Source organism: Microtus oregoni, unplaced genomic scaffold (assembly GCF_018167655.1).
Source record: "Microtus oregoni isolate MIOR12 unplaced genomic scaffold, Mior012 000018F_ref0000195, whole genome shotgun sequence".
Classification (NCBI taxonomy): Eukaryota; Metazoa; Chordata; class Mammalia; order Rodentia; family Cricetidae; genus Microtus; species Microtus oregoni.
The window spans coordinates 33,961,001-33,975,084 of NW_024543077.1; the positions used below are offsets into that span (position 1 = coordinate 33,961,001).

Here is a 14,084-nt window from a genome sequence, read left to right on the forward strand (position 1 = left end):
TCATACAGCTGCTTAACAATGCGTAAGTGACAATAATGTGGTTCATAAACAATTTCATAAAGTGGAATTTTCCCTCTACTTTGCAATTCTTGTGTTTTCAGTTGTTTTGGGTATTTAAGGTTTGGCTTTGTAATTTCAGTACTCTAGAAACAGTTTAGTTTTAGTGCAATGGGCCTCAGTCAGATTTTTATGACTTTCTATCATACCCATCCAGGGAATTAAAATACACTGATTAAGAGTTCCACCCAACTCTTGGAAACTCTGAATCAATATTGGCATGCGTCTACGAATTCTTCTGGTGTTTCAGTATCATGGTTTGGCTGAACCCTGGTGTCGGGAAAGTGAACCTCCCCTCAGCGCACACATATCCAAGTTGGAGAAGCAGAAGAGTGAGTTTTTTTTTTCCCGTCAAAGTTTTTAAACATATCTCACAAAAATGTTTTTGGATAACAATATCTAATGAAAGCAATATAAACCAGATGATGTTTGAAACCAGCTTGCCAATAGTTTACAGAACAAGAAGAAAACCGCTATCAACTTTCAAGGGATTGAAAAGCAACAACCACCTCAACTTGATTTGGTGTCTGTATTTACAAATTCAAATTGGTTTCAGCGTCTGTTGTTCTAAACCCAGCCTTAATTTGGGTCTTCCTGTAATACTTTTGCTTTCAAATGCCTTGTGCAATCTTTTCATTGAAGGAAAAAGCTGTTTTTCATATCTCTCCTCTCTTGCCTCTTGTGGCTATGACTGAACTGTGCTCGATACATTTCTGGGTTTGTGAAAAGAACCAGTAAAGGCAATTATTCCCAGTATATATTCTTAGCACCTCTGGTAGCTTGAAAGAAAATGACCCCCAAAGGGAGTTGCTCTTTTCACTATTTCTTATTATCAATTTTATTTTATAATTAACACTAAGGCATTAATGATATGTGATTATTTTTGTAATGATAAGGTTTATCTTATTTCCCACCAAAAGAACTTAAGACTGCAAGTAAGAGAATAGTTCCATTGGAGGGGGTAATATTGAGTTGTCTGGCAAAACAAAGTTTTACATTTTGATCTTAGCTACTCTTAATGAAGAACATATTTAAGCTGAGCCTAATAATAGAAATATTAGAAGCATTTTTGCTAACTTAATTCTTATATATTTGCACACAATCATGATAGTGAAAACATAATTTCTTACAAGTTCTATGACTCTACATAACTTAACAATAATGCCAAAGTCTAATGCAATATTAGTTGCTGGAATGCAAAGAGTATCGATCTTAAACATTTTCCAAAAGGTTTTAATTACCATGCCAGGATAGTCACTTGTATTATTCATGCAAACTGTGTTAATTGCAACACTGGTATAGACCTAGGAAATAAGCTTCTTGCTTTGCAATATTTCATATTCCCATATCTACTATAGACAGTTTAAATATACCAGTTAAAATGATCATTCTTTTCTTGTGATGAGAAAGCCAATTTCAATCAAACCAACTTCAGAGTAGTGTTCAGGACATCAACTTTGAGTTGGAAAATCTAGTTCCATGTTCTGGCTCTGAGCTTGAAACCATGTGAAACTATCTTTACTAAGCCCCATTTTCTTACAAGCTGTGAATCTCCACACATCTGTGGTTTACCATTTTCCGTGTGTGCAAGGCAATGGGACAGCCTATTATTTGGTCCTTGCTGCTAAATTAAAATCAGGAACCTCGATAGACATTCCCGATGCCTTTTTGAGCGATTTCCCAAGCCCCACACACTTGGTAATGAGAATATAATCTGAATTCAATATCTGAAGGTATTTTAAGAATGGAAATAATTGTAGTAGCTCTGTTACTGTTAAGCCCACTGTGGATTATCCCCTCTCCCCCCACTGAAAGACACCATTTCACTCTGTATCACAGATTGGCTTGAAACTTACTACAAAGGAACGAGCAGGGGCCAACCTTGAGCTTTAAGATCCTCCTGGTGGAGCTCACAGGAACTTGAGTTGTAGGTGTGGCCACTGTCACATCTGAAATATCATTTTTTCAAATGTGAGCTCAGGACGTTCAGAAAAGCAGACAATCCCACAGACTATAAAGACTAAGTTCCTTGGTTTATTGTGGAAGATTGTGATATTTTTTCATAATCCGTTGTCTTATTTAGGGTTACTGTTGCTGTGATGAAACACGTGATTAGACCACACTGAGGAGGAAAGGGTGTGTTTGGCTTACACTTCCGTATCGTTGCTCATCACTGTAGGGAGTTGGGACAGGAATTCAAAACAGAGCAGGAACCTGGCGGCAGGAGCTGATGCAGAAGCCATGGAGGGGTGCTGCTTTCTGACTTGCTCCTTATTGTTTGCTTGGCTTCATAAACAAAACTTAAGACCACAAGTCCAGAAGTGGGTTAGTTCACAGTGGGCTGGGCCCTCCTACATTTATCACTAATTTAAAAAATACCCTTCAGGCTTCCGTATAGTCAGATCTTATGTGGGTGTTTTTTTTTTAACCTCATATCAGATGAAATTTGTGTCACATCGACATAAGACATAGGTGGCACATGCATTATTTTTTTGTTGTTGTTGAAATATTGAACAATGATTCATTTAATGAAGTTATAAAGAGTATAATTTAGAAAGTTGAAATATTTTATGTGTTTTCTAATTAATTTAACCATCTTTATGATATTTATATTTTACAATTCACTGAAAAAGCGAGGAAGGAAGCAAGATGTCATTGATCAATGTGCCAAAAATGCAAATTTTATGGTCTTTTCTTCCTTTGGCAGGCTTTGTTTGATTATGCATTTATAACAATGTTAGTAATATTTACACAGCACTTATTTTCATACAAAACTCTTTAAGTAATTCTCATGCCCATTACTAGACACATACATTTATTTTTATTTTAGAGACCCAAAATATAATACTTACAGAAATAACCAGTGCTTTCCAGCTGAAGTGCCAGTACTCTGTGGGAATAAGCTTCCTTTTGGAGTTGTCGCTGTAAGTACTGAGAGCTGAAAGGTCCCCTATGTATATTATAAATATTGGTTTCTTAAGCTGTATGTATAAGTGAGCAATATTTTTTTGTTGCATGCATCTCCCCACTCACAAAATTGTCCTTGAAATGGATGACAATACACCGCATTTGGCCTATGTTTTTTTTTGTTTTTTGTTTTTTTCATTTCAAAAATTGCACATATATATATATATATATATATATATATATATATATATATATATTTCTATTGTGTATTTGTTACAAATTTGCCAGAATAAATTCACATCCTCTGCACCTGGCAGACTTTTTATATTACCCTTAGAGGAAACTTCCCCTGCAGAGATCGAAAAGATATGTGCCCTTATATTAACCCATAGTAGATTACAAAAAAAAATAATCAGAACGAAATGGAAAATATACTCTTCATTATATATTTCCAGGCTTGAAATAGTATTTTTATTTTAATTTTATTTTTTTTTATTGAGAAAAGGAAAAAAAAGTCTCCCCCTCCTCCCAGCCTTCCATTTCCCTCCCCTTCCTCCCACCCTTCTCCCCCTCCCCCAGTCCTCTCCCCCTCCCTTTAATCCAGCAGGATAACCTTGCTGTGGGAATGAGGCTCCAGCAGCTCAGGAACTGATGGGGAGCAAACTGAGTTGGCAAACTAATCACACAGTTTGACTTTCTATCTGAGGGAGTAAAACTTAGTTCTGGGGCTAATGATAAAGGAACACACAGACATGGGACACACATACATACCTTTAAGGTCTTTTATCTCTCTCTCATCTCCTTATTTTTTTCTTCACCTCTGTTCAGATGTATCCCTTCTTTGTGTTCTTAATTTTTTTTACAGTTTATATACCCCAGCAGAATCTGTCAAGCAATACAAAAATTAAAATGTGGTTACATTCTATTGTTAAGTGAAGGATTACAATGTTACAGTTTTAAAACATCATGTTCTTCATATCTCTTACATGATTAAACATTTTACATATTACAGGTGAGAAAGAAATTATCTCCAAGTGTAGCATGAAAAATAAAAACCCAGAGACAGATATTGGGCTTCAACATGAAGATCAGAAAAGCGAAACAGTCAACCAAAGATAAACCCTTTACCTCTATCAAAAATAATACCAAGATCCTGTCTCCATGAATCCTCAGACTCCACACTCAATTAGTTCCTGTCTTTTCCCCTTTGTATTCCTCTCTCTACCCAGTCATATTGCACTTATCTCTACCTCCCTAGTGCTGGGATTAAAGGTATGCATCCCCAAGGGCTGGGATCACCTTTGTATGAGCTCTGTTTCTCTTTTTGACAGATTCAGTCTTATGTAGCTCAGAGTGGCCTTGAACTCACAAAGTTCTGTCTGCCTCTGTTCCCTGAGTCCTGGATTAGAGGTGTGTGTTACCACTCCCTGGTCTGTATTGTTGATTAATATGGCTTCTTTTCCCTCTGGTCTTCAGGCAAGCTTTATTTATAAAAGCATAAGTTATATATATATATATATATATATATATATATATATATATATATATATATAATGTCCAGACAACCAAGACTCCCTCAGACTTGGCTTTGCCAATTACTCATCCATGTTCCATGAGTTCCAGTGCTGCTTGTTGGTCCTTTGCATGGCTCCCAACAGGATAGCATATTTCTTAATTGTGTATCACTGAAAGCAGTCTACCATTTAGATGAAAGAGCTATGTTCGTTGCACACGACTGGGAGGATATTGTGGTAAACGATATCAACAGTGGCCCATTAATGCTGAGCTTATACCCTCATCTAATGGCTGATAATGCATCCTCCATGACACACGTGAAGATAAATTTACAGCATTAATAGGCTTACAGTCCATGCGAATAGGCTATTTCTCCAACAAGTTCCCCTTCTCCAGTGAAGCGTGATCTTCCCAGCAGCATCTGATTGATGGGTAACGATTGGAAGATGCATGTTTCTTTTATTGACAACACATCAAAAATGCCCTCGTCTTTGTGTATAATACATATTTCTATTATAGGATTGTACCTAAACATATTGAAAGCAAGACAGTTACATTTCATGAAAACTCACATTTAAGGAACATTATTTGTTGAGAAATATAGGTTACCTTAATATAACATGTAATATGGAAGCTCACTTTTCAGTGTCATTTCTTTTTACTCCACTTTCACAGAAAACTTTAGGCAAATTTAAACAAGGGGAGTAGTCATTTCAATATCCAAAACTGTGCTTATGAGGTGGCAGTCAGCTCAGTCATTTTAAAATTTAATTTATGTACCTAGAGTTATTAAAAACTTACTTGTGTATTTTTTATAAAGAATGATTTTTGTCTACATATATGTGTGTGTACTGTATGAATAAGCACCATACGCACACAGGAGTGCACAGAATCTGAAGAGGTTGTTGGAGTCCCTTGATCTATAGTTACAGGCAGTTGAGAAACTCTAGATGTGCGAACTGGGACTTGAACCTGAGTCCTCTGTAAGGCAGCGAGTATTGTTAAGCACTGATCCATCTCTCAGACCAAGCTGTACGTGAAATGCAAAAATGGCTTCCTTAGGTTTTGATCACAAGGAAATAAAGTGATGTTAATTAAAGTAAAATAAATATTAAACCTTAATTTTCTTCACTTCAGATTTATGATGTCAGCTTTATGATGATAAGTTGAATTTGAGGTCTCATTAACTTCATTGCCTATTTAAGTATAGACTTATAAGCATTTTCTTATATATCTGTATCTATATATTTATATGTTAGGATATGATGTTGTTGAGAAGTGGATATTATTTATGGCTATTCAAAGGAAAGTGTTAACAATCTGCCAGTATAATATGTTTGCTTATAGCCTCAGAAAGTTCAAAGATAACTCTAGAAACCATCTTTGATTCTTAGCATAAATGTTATATTTTTTGAGTATACATTTGTTCTTCATAAGGAAAATAATGTCACCACATAGCCACATTATCAGTCATCTATGAAAAAGGGAAGGATTGGGGACCAGGAAGATGGTCAGGGGGTGCTTGTTGAGCATGAAGGAGGAGCTGTGTTCAGATACTCAAGAACTGTGTAAATTGTTGTTTATAGCAGCATGAGTCTGTCATTCCAACAAAGATAGGAGAATTCCTGGAGCTCAGTGGACAGATTAGTTAACAAATAAATTTCAGTGAGAGACTTTGTCTCCAAAGATAAGGTTTATAAAGGAAGACATAAGGGAAGAATTTGGTATTGGGAGCATAAGAGTTTATCCCATCATTGACTTGGCTTTGTTAATATTTTTAATAAAGGCTGACTTTATGATAAAAAGAGATGTATTACTAAATTGCATAGGCTTTCATTGAGGGATGAATAAAAGAATATAAAAATGTTGACTACATATTTTATTATGAAGAAACGTGCTGGTATACTATTTCCATTTAGTATCTTTGTATCTTAAATTTAAACGTGAGAGGAAAAGCATATTTCACTCATACACAAATCTAAACCAAAGCATACATATTAACTTTCATACACCACTTCTCATGTTATTCAGTTCCATATTTAGATGTAAAACAATAAATTAAAAACACAAAGCAATGTGATAAAATTACTTTTAGCTACCATTTTAAGCTTATTATAGCCTTTGAAGCATTTTGATTAATAATTTGGAGCTAAGTATATCTCAGAATTTATCAACAATGACTATCACCGACAGGAGGCAGTCAGAATAAGATCTACTTGTTTGTGACTCGGCATATTTGTCTTGGTTCTCATGACTTGTTAAAGAAGATTTACTGCTCCTTAAAGTAAATTAAAGAAACACTTTTCATGACCAAGGGAAATGAGAAAAGAAGTTTGATCTCCATGTGAGCCGTGAATACTTCAACCTTCAATCTCACTTCTATTTACTGAGTTATGTATGAGCTTAAAAAAACACTATATAAGTACTTTAATTTTCTGGTTAAACTAGAGTATAATGAAGAAATGATCATTAGACCAATAAAGTAACATAATTATGTAACTCTCAAATAAGTGCTTGTCCATGTAGCATATATAGGAAAGACTACGCTGCTATGTGGTAAAGGACAATTAATAACTATTTTATATTTTTAGTATATTTACATATTGTTAGTAACCTAGGATCCTGAGCCAGTCCTTCTCACTATTATCATGTCATATATTTCGTAACATGGTCACATAGTGTGAGATTGTGTGTGTGTGTGTGTATGTATGTATGTATGTTATTTTGGGGTGTGTATGTGTATCTTAGGATTGCAATTGTATTTTATCTCACAGTGACGAATTACGTCTACTCCACCTTTGCAATACATCTAGGAACAAGAGCTTCCTCTGACAATGAAGGCAGAACAAAGAAGGAAGTGTTCCACTTTTGCCCAGAACTAGAAACGTGTCTACTACATGCCGCACTCAGAAACATTTGTATAAACACAGAAGCTCGATGGCTGGGTGTTACAAAAATGGAAGGGTAAACAGAATCAGACATGACTGATCACACAGGGGACTGTAAACCAGGACACAGTTTCTGACTTCGTGTTCTCTGCAGAAGTCTTACTGGGAATCTTCTGAGACCAGATTCACATTTCTTTGTGCATGCAGGTATGCGTATGTGCAGATGGAGTCATTCTTATTCCCCAGAAGCTGGAGAAAGCCCCTCACTGGGACTGATTCAGCTAGGTAGGCTGTCCAGCAAGCCCCCAAGATCCATCTATTTTGATATACCCAGAGCTGGGATCACAAGTGTGAGCCACTAATCCACCAGGCTTTGCTTTTTATACAACCACTAGAACCAAGCTCAGTCCTCATGCTCACCTGGGTGGTGCTTTACAGACTGAGATATCTTCCTCAGTCTAAGACTCACCTTTCAAAGTGATCTTTGATGCGATTGAGCTAAAAGGACCATGAGGGAGCAGACAGGCAAGTTTTGGGGCTTCTGAAAATTTTCCAATAGGAAAACAATGAAGTCATAGATCATGCCATCTAGACTAAATGATCAGAGAAGGGTGGACAGAAAGTGCAACACTCGCATCCATTGTGAGTAAGGACTAGATTAATGAAATTCTTTTTTATATGCTAGGAGATAGAAGGTGACAACTATGTTTAGGTCACTGATACCTACTAGTAACATAATTAATGTTTTTTTTATCATTTAAGGGACTTGACTCCTTTGTGGGTGATGAACGAGGCTGTCATAGTTTATCTTTGAACCTGTAGGGAGTATTTTAGACCTTTCCTAGAATTTGAAACTGTTCATCATTCATACAAACCAGTCATTCAGTGGTTCTTCTTTTTTATCTATCACTTTCCTGGCACTAAGCTAAAACTTGGTGATGCAATAAAAAAACAAGATACATGAGTTCTTCTCTTTGATGGCTCAGAGGGAAGGAAAGAAGAACTTCATACCAAGAATGAGAAACATTTTAAAAGTGCGAGAAACAAAAAATTGGGAGAAATAACATAAAACTAAAGTTACTTAAGCTTCTGTTATTTTAACTAACTATTTCTCATCTCAGAGGTGGAGAAGTCAGACCTGGAGCTGGGGTGAAGTTCTGTGAGAATTCTTGTCTGGTGTACATGTAGCCTTGGGTTACACAACAGCATTTTAGAAGCCAGGCAAGGTGGCATGCCAAAGAAATTCCAGCATGCAGGATGTGGAGGCAGGAGGAGGGGGCATTGAAAGGTCAAGGTCATCTTCAGCTCTCTAAAGATGTCAAAGTCAACCCAGGGTGCAGGAGACTATTCCCCAACCCACCACCTACAGAAAAAAAAAGCACCACTGGAAAAGTAAAATTCAGGATTGTTTTCCATGTTCATGTGGAATGAGGAAAGTTTAGCATTTATGACTAAATCCAAACCCAGACCATACCAAAACAAAATCCAACAAGTTTCAAAAAGTTACCAGGAGAAGTTTTATGTGGAGGCTAATTAATTAAAGGGGCTCAATGTCCAACAAAAGATGATGCTGTTTGGAGCACAGGATCTAAGCCGCACCCCTGCTTGTATTTCACAGTAAAGATTTGGGAGTTAGAAAAGGAAAAAAAGAGACATGAAGAACCTCCAGCTGAAGACAGATGGAACCATCACATGTTAGGATGGTAAGACAGATGTCACTCAGGGCTTTCTAGTTTTGTCTTGACTTGAGTTCTAACTTCTGCAATAGACTTCAAAGCTTTCCATATAGTTTTGGTCAATGTCAAGATCTTTCTCCATGCTATAGAGAGCTTCCAGGTAGTGTCCGATTTCTTTGGGACACCAGGATTTATAGCTCAGCTTCTTTATGCTTCTTAGCAAATCTACACATTCAACAATTTTTAATTTCAGTGGCTGCTTTGGGTGGTCACAGGGGAGAGCCTAATCTCCAGTTTAGTGCTCCTTTGCCCTTTCCCTCATCCTTTCTCATTTTCATGTCTTCCATGTTTGGGGGAACTGTGATACTTTCCTTTTTTTTTTTTTTTGAAAATTGCCAAATTCTTTTTTTTTTAAATTTATTTATTTATTAAGGATTTCTGCCTCCTCCCCGCAACCGCTTCCCATTTCCTTCCCCCTCCCCCGATCAAGTCCCCCTCCCTCATCTGCACGAAGAGCAATCAGGGTTCCCTGACCTGTGGGAAGCCCAAGGACCGCCCACCTCTATCCAGGTCTCCTAAGGTGAGCATCCAAACTGCCTAGGCTCCCCCAAAGCCAGTACGTGCAGTAGGATCAAAAACCCACTGGCATTGTTCTTGAGTTCTCATTAGTCCTCATTGTTCGCTATGTTCAGCTAGTCCGGATTTATCCCATGCTTTTCCAGACCCAGGCCAGCTGGCCTTGGTGAGTTCCCAAGAGAACATCCCCATTGTCTCAGTGTGTAGGTGCACCCCTCGCGGTCCTGAGTTCCTTGCTCGTGCTCCGTCTCCTTCTGCTCCTGATTTGGACCTTGAGATTTCTGTCCGCAAAACAATTTTGACCAAGACAATCCATTCTCTAAGATCACACACACACACACACACACACACACACACACACACACACACACACTATTTTAGGAACCCGAAGAGCAGCTGGACTCCATTGGATCCCCAATTTTCTTCCCACTCATTATCCATCGAATGAGGACCGATCCTTCAGGGGCTGTGAGGGATTCTGTGGCCCCGAGTTCCTTGCTTGTTCCCCTTCTCAAGGTCGGCAGCTGTGCAAGAGATAGAAGGTGGTGGCTATGGGACATTCCAGAGCTGATCAGCCAGATGCATTGCCCAGAGAACAAAGTCACACATCGGTCAAGGCACCTGAGGTGCTACTTCATGGCTGCCATGATCTTGAGGTATTTTGGTGCCCTGCAAACAGCCTTGGCTTGGGCTGCCTCTCTAATGGCTGAAGAATCATTTCACTAGGCAATGACAGAGCACAGTTAGACTTAGGATTCAGTAGTGGACACCAAAAGCATAAAATACTCAGAGAGCTCACTGAATGTTGCAGCAGGCAGAGCCCAAAGTACCTGGAAAGGTTAGCAGTGAGAAAATAGATCAGAGATAAAGTACTTGCCTAGGATGTGGGTTGACTATTAAATACTGCAAAGGAAAATAAAAGCAAACAAATATCAAATCATTTGCATTAAAAAAGAAGGAATAAAATAGATAGACGATAGGTAGATAGATAGATAGATAGATAGATAGATAGATAGATAGATAGACAGATAACAGTCAAGTTACATGTCATGTTGTTAAAGGCATAATCTGGACAAAAATTTCCATAGCTGCACCAATGTTACAGTATCAATATGGACTTCGTCTTTCTTGAGTCTCTCGGAATTCTAATCTCTTTTACCTTTTCTGTGGTTTTATCTTTGCCACCAATTTCAACTTGGCACATAACTTTGCCAAAAATCTGCATCCAAGGAAAGACATTACCCTGGTCTATCCTGACGCTGTCACCAAATACCATAGACCAGGTAGCTTTCAAAGAAAACAAATCTGCTTTTCGTTGATTTGGGGGTTGACGAGTTTAAGGCAAAGCCCAGGACTACCTAATGTCTTGCGAGTACTATACGTCAGTTCCCATGGGAGGACTGTACCCCCAATTCCCAGAATGCCATATTCCTGTGTCCTCACAAAGAGAAGGGCCAGGCATCTGTCTGTTCCTCTTCTATGATGGCATTAATACTGCTAATGAGGGCTCTGGTCCCATGATTTAATCATGTCTCAGAGGTCCTAACTTTATGTACCATCATCACTTTCCGGTTGATAATGCCAGCATATGCAAATCTTAGGGTGACATAAACACTCGGAACATGGCACTTAGTCAGAGGAACCCAAGAGTCAGACCATGATGAGAACAAAGTGCTTCTTTCTTTTAAGCAAAGAAAACAATGTGCTTGTTTCTACCGAAGTATAAACAGCATACTCATTAACAATAATTGTGGGTGTTTTATTTTTTTCAAATTCAAACAAATTTTAGGGCATGATCTTTACTGGAACGTTTTTGCTCTTTGTATTAGAAAGATAATAATAGCTCAAAATTTAAAAAAAAAGAGTGAAAAAGGTTGACCATATAATACCTCTGCTTATTAATATGGATCTTTACTTGCTGTAAATTATTTGACATGTATGATAACATTTATTAAGCTCCGAGCTCTTCAACGATGTGAAAAATATCCTGAAATTTGTGACTCACAGTGCCTCATTTTCCCAGCCCTGCCTTGGACTACTTCTCCTGGCTTTTCATTTGCTTTCCTCTTTTTTTTTTAATTTTTATCATTTATCTTATTTTTTGAGGATCGAAGGATTTATTTTGGCTTGCACTCTGAGGTTGCTGTCTATCATGATGAAGTTCTGGTAGCAGGGAAGGAAGCAGTTTGTGCTGTGGCCTCCACCTTTGGGAAACGAAAAGAAGACCGCTGGTGCTCAGTTGGCTGAATCCACGCGGTATGGATGGAGCGTGCGTGCATTGTTAAGATTGGTGGCTGCTGTGTCCAATCTAGCCCTGTAAACCCAGCAAACTACTTACGGCTGGTGAGGTCATGGATCTCAGAGGATAACTCACTACTGTCATCTTCCTAAACCGGTCCAGTGCCCAAGGGCATCCATCCTACACACACAGTTCTCGTACCTACAGATAAGTGCAGCTCTCGTCCCTCATCAAAGCAACGGCTTTTTTTTTTTTTTCTGCAGATGTTGACTATTACAGAAATTTACAACTCGTGAAAACGCAGAGAACAGCTGACAGAGGTGTGCTCAGCCCCAATGTAGGAGCTCAACATAACTTCTACAGCCCAGGCTCAGGGACCCTAAGGAAGAGGGAGCAGGAAGAGGGAGCAGGAAGAGGGAGCAGGAAGAGGGAGCAGGAAGAGGGTAAGGACCAGTGCTCCAGGTCATTGATGCCTAGTCGCTTTTCTGCTTCTAACGAGGCTGTTTTCTAAAGTTCCACCCCTAACTACCCCCATCCTCCTTTCCCCCCTTTATTTCCCCTACTTTCAAGTTAAAGATTATCAAGTTTATATTGATGAACTCATTCTTTACTTTTTTCTAGGCAACAGTTTGTATTTTTAGCAACCTTTTGTAGATTTTAATACAAATGCACAGTTACCAAAGTTACCAAATGCTTTAAACTGTCACTCATATTCGAAACCGACTTTTCTTACTTTATTTCTGCTACACCCAGTCTGCTATTATCCTATTAACTTAAAAAGAATTCTATTCGGGATGTTTTGACCGTAGAAATGTGTTGTACCATTTACCTCTAGCTAACATAAAAGATAGCAAAGTATTTCTTACCAGCAATTATTGGAAATTTCATTGGCTTCTTATTTTTGTGATCATAGGGGAGCTTTGGTCACTTTACATAATATCATGAATGCAAAAGCCATCTCTAATAGTAGGAAATAGGATCAAATATAATAAATTGTAATCATTAAGCATTTTGAAAATACTTATATTGCCACCCAATGAAGCAGTGGTATTGCAAATGAAACAAACTCAAAGGTCAATAATTGCTTTTCTTAAACTATTTTTATGGATAATGTATATGGCAATTGACAAAGTTGCTTTCTCCTATTCATGGATGTGCTAAATTATTTATTTTTGACCTTTTAAAATCTCATGTTTTATTTTATAGATTACAAAGCACAACCTAGCCAAGAAGCGGTGGCACACGCCTTTAAACCTAGCATCTGGAAGTCAGAGGCAGACAGATCTCTGAGTTCAAGGCCATCCAGGTCCACATCAATGAGTTCTAGGACAGCCAGGGCTACACAGAGAAACCCCATCTCAAACAAACAGAAAATAATTATAAAACATGACATAAAGACACACCATTTCTCCTTGATTGCATATATTACATATTAAGTTGCTTAGAGGAAAAAGTAAATATTGAGTAAGTAGCAAATTTAATGGGTTCTCCCCCAAACAGAAGGTTGCCATGGGAGTCATCTTACAAGCCAATCTTTGACTTCTCAGTGATTTTTTTTTTTTTTACGGGCCATGCTAATCTACTCTGAATCATTCCAATTTTAGTATATATACTACCAAAGCGAACACTCTCACTGATTTTTTTTTTTACAACTGAAGAAAATCAGTCCATTAAAAACTCCAGAGTGAGTTGCGATTCAATTGGAAAATTATCAAGACTGTGGACTTTAATCTATCTGTGATCTTAATACCAGTTAAATAGGAAATTTTGTAAAATCATTGGTCACGCTACTATCCTTGGATACTAATCAGGACTAATTTAAATAATGGTTCCACTATCTAACAGTTGTACGAATTTGAACAAGCAGCTTAACCTCACTGTATTTTGGATTTACCATATATAGAAACTTTGAATAATGAAATTATAAAGAGCATTGCAGTGGGTAATTAATAATATATAAAACTAAAGAATCTTTCACTCCTTGCAGCATAAAATAACAGCTAATTAAATGTCATCTCCTTATAATTCATTAACAGAATGCCATTACCCAAGGATTAAAGGATTCTGAAGATCCTAAAGCGAGTTTATGACATATTACATTAAAACCAGAAGGGAGGAACTCAGTGTTCCGACACTGAGATGGAGAAAAGAAGTGTAAATTATCCTCTGTTGATCAACACATGTCACAAACGTGTTGAAATACCTCACTTGGGCTTCTAAACATGC

The 14,084-nt window shown here is 37.7% G+C and overlaps 1 non-coding gene across 1 annotated transcript; it reads right to left on the reverse strand.

Annotated features, from left to right (window-relative positions):
* Positions 1 to 13,383: 13,383 nt before the first annotated feature.
* Positions 13,384 to 13,486, reverse strand: LOC121459177. The gene has a single exon (XR_005975931.1). It is a non-coding gene; the product is annotated as a U6 spliceosomal RNA (small nuclear RNA).
* Between the last annotated feature and the right edge of the window lie 598 nt (positions 13,487 to 14,084).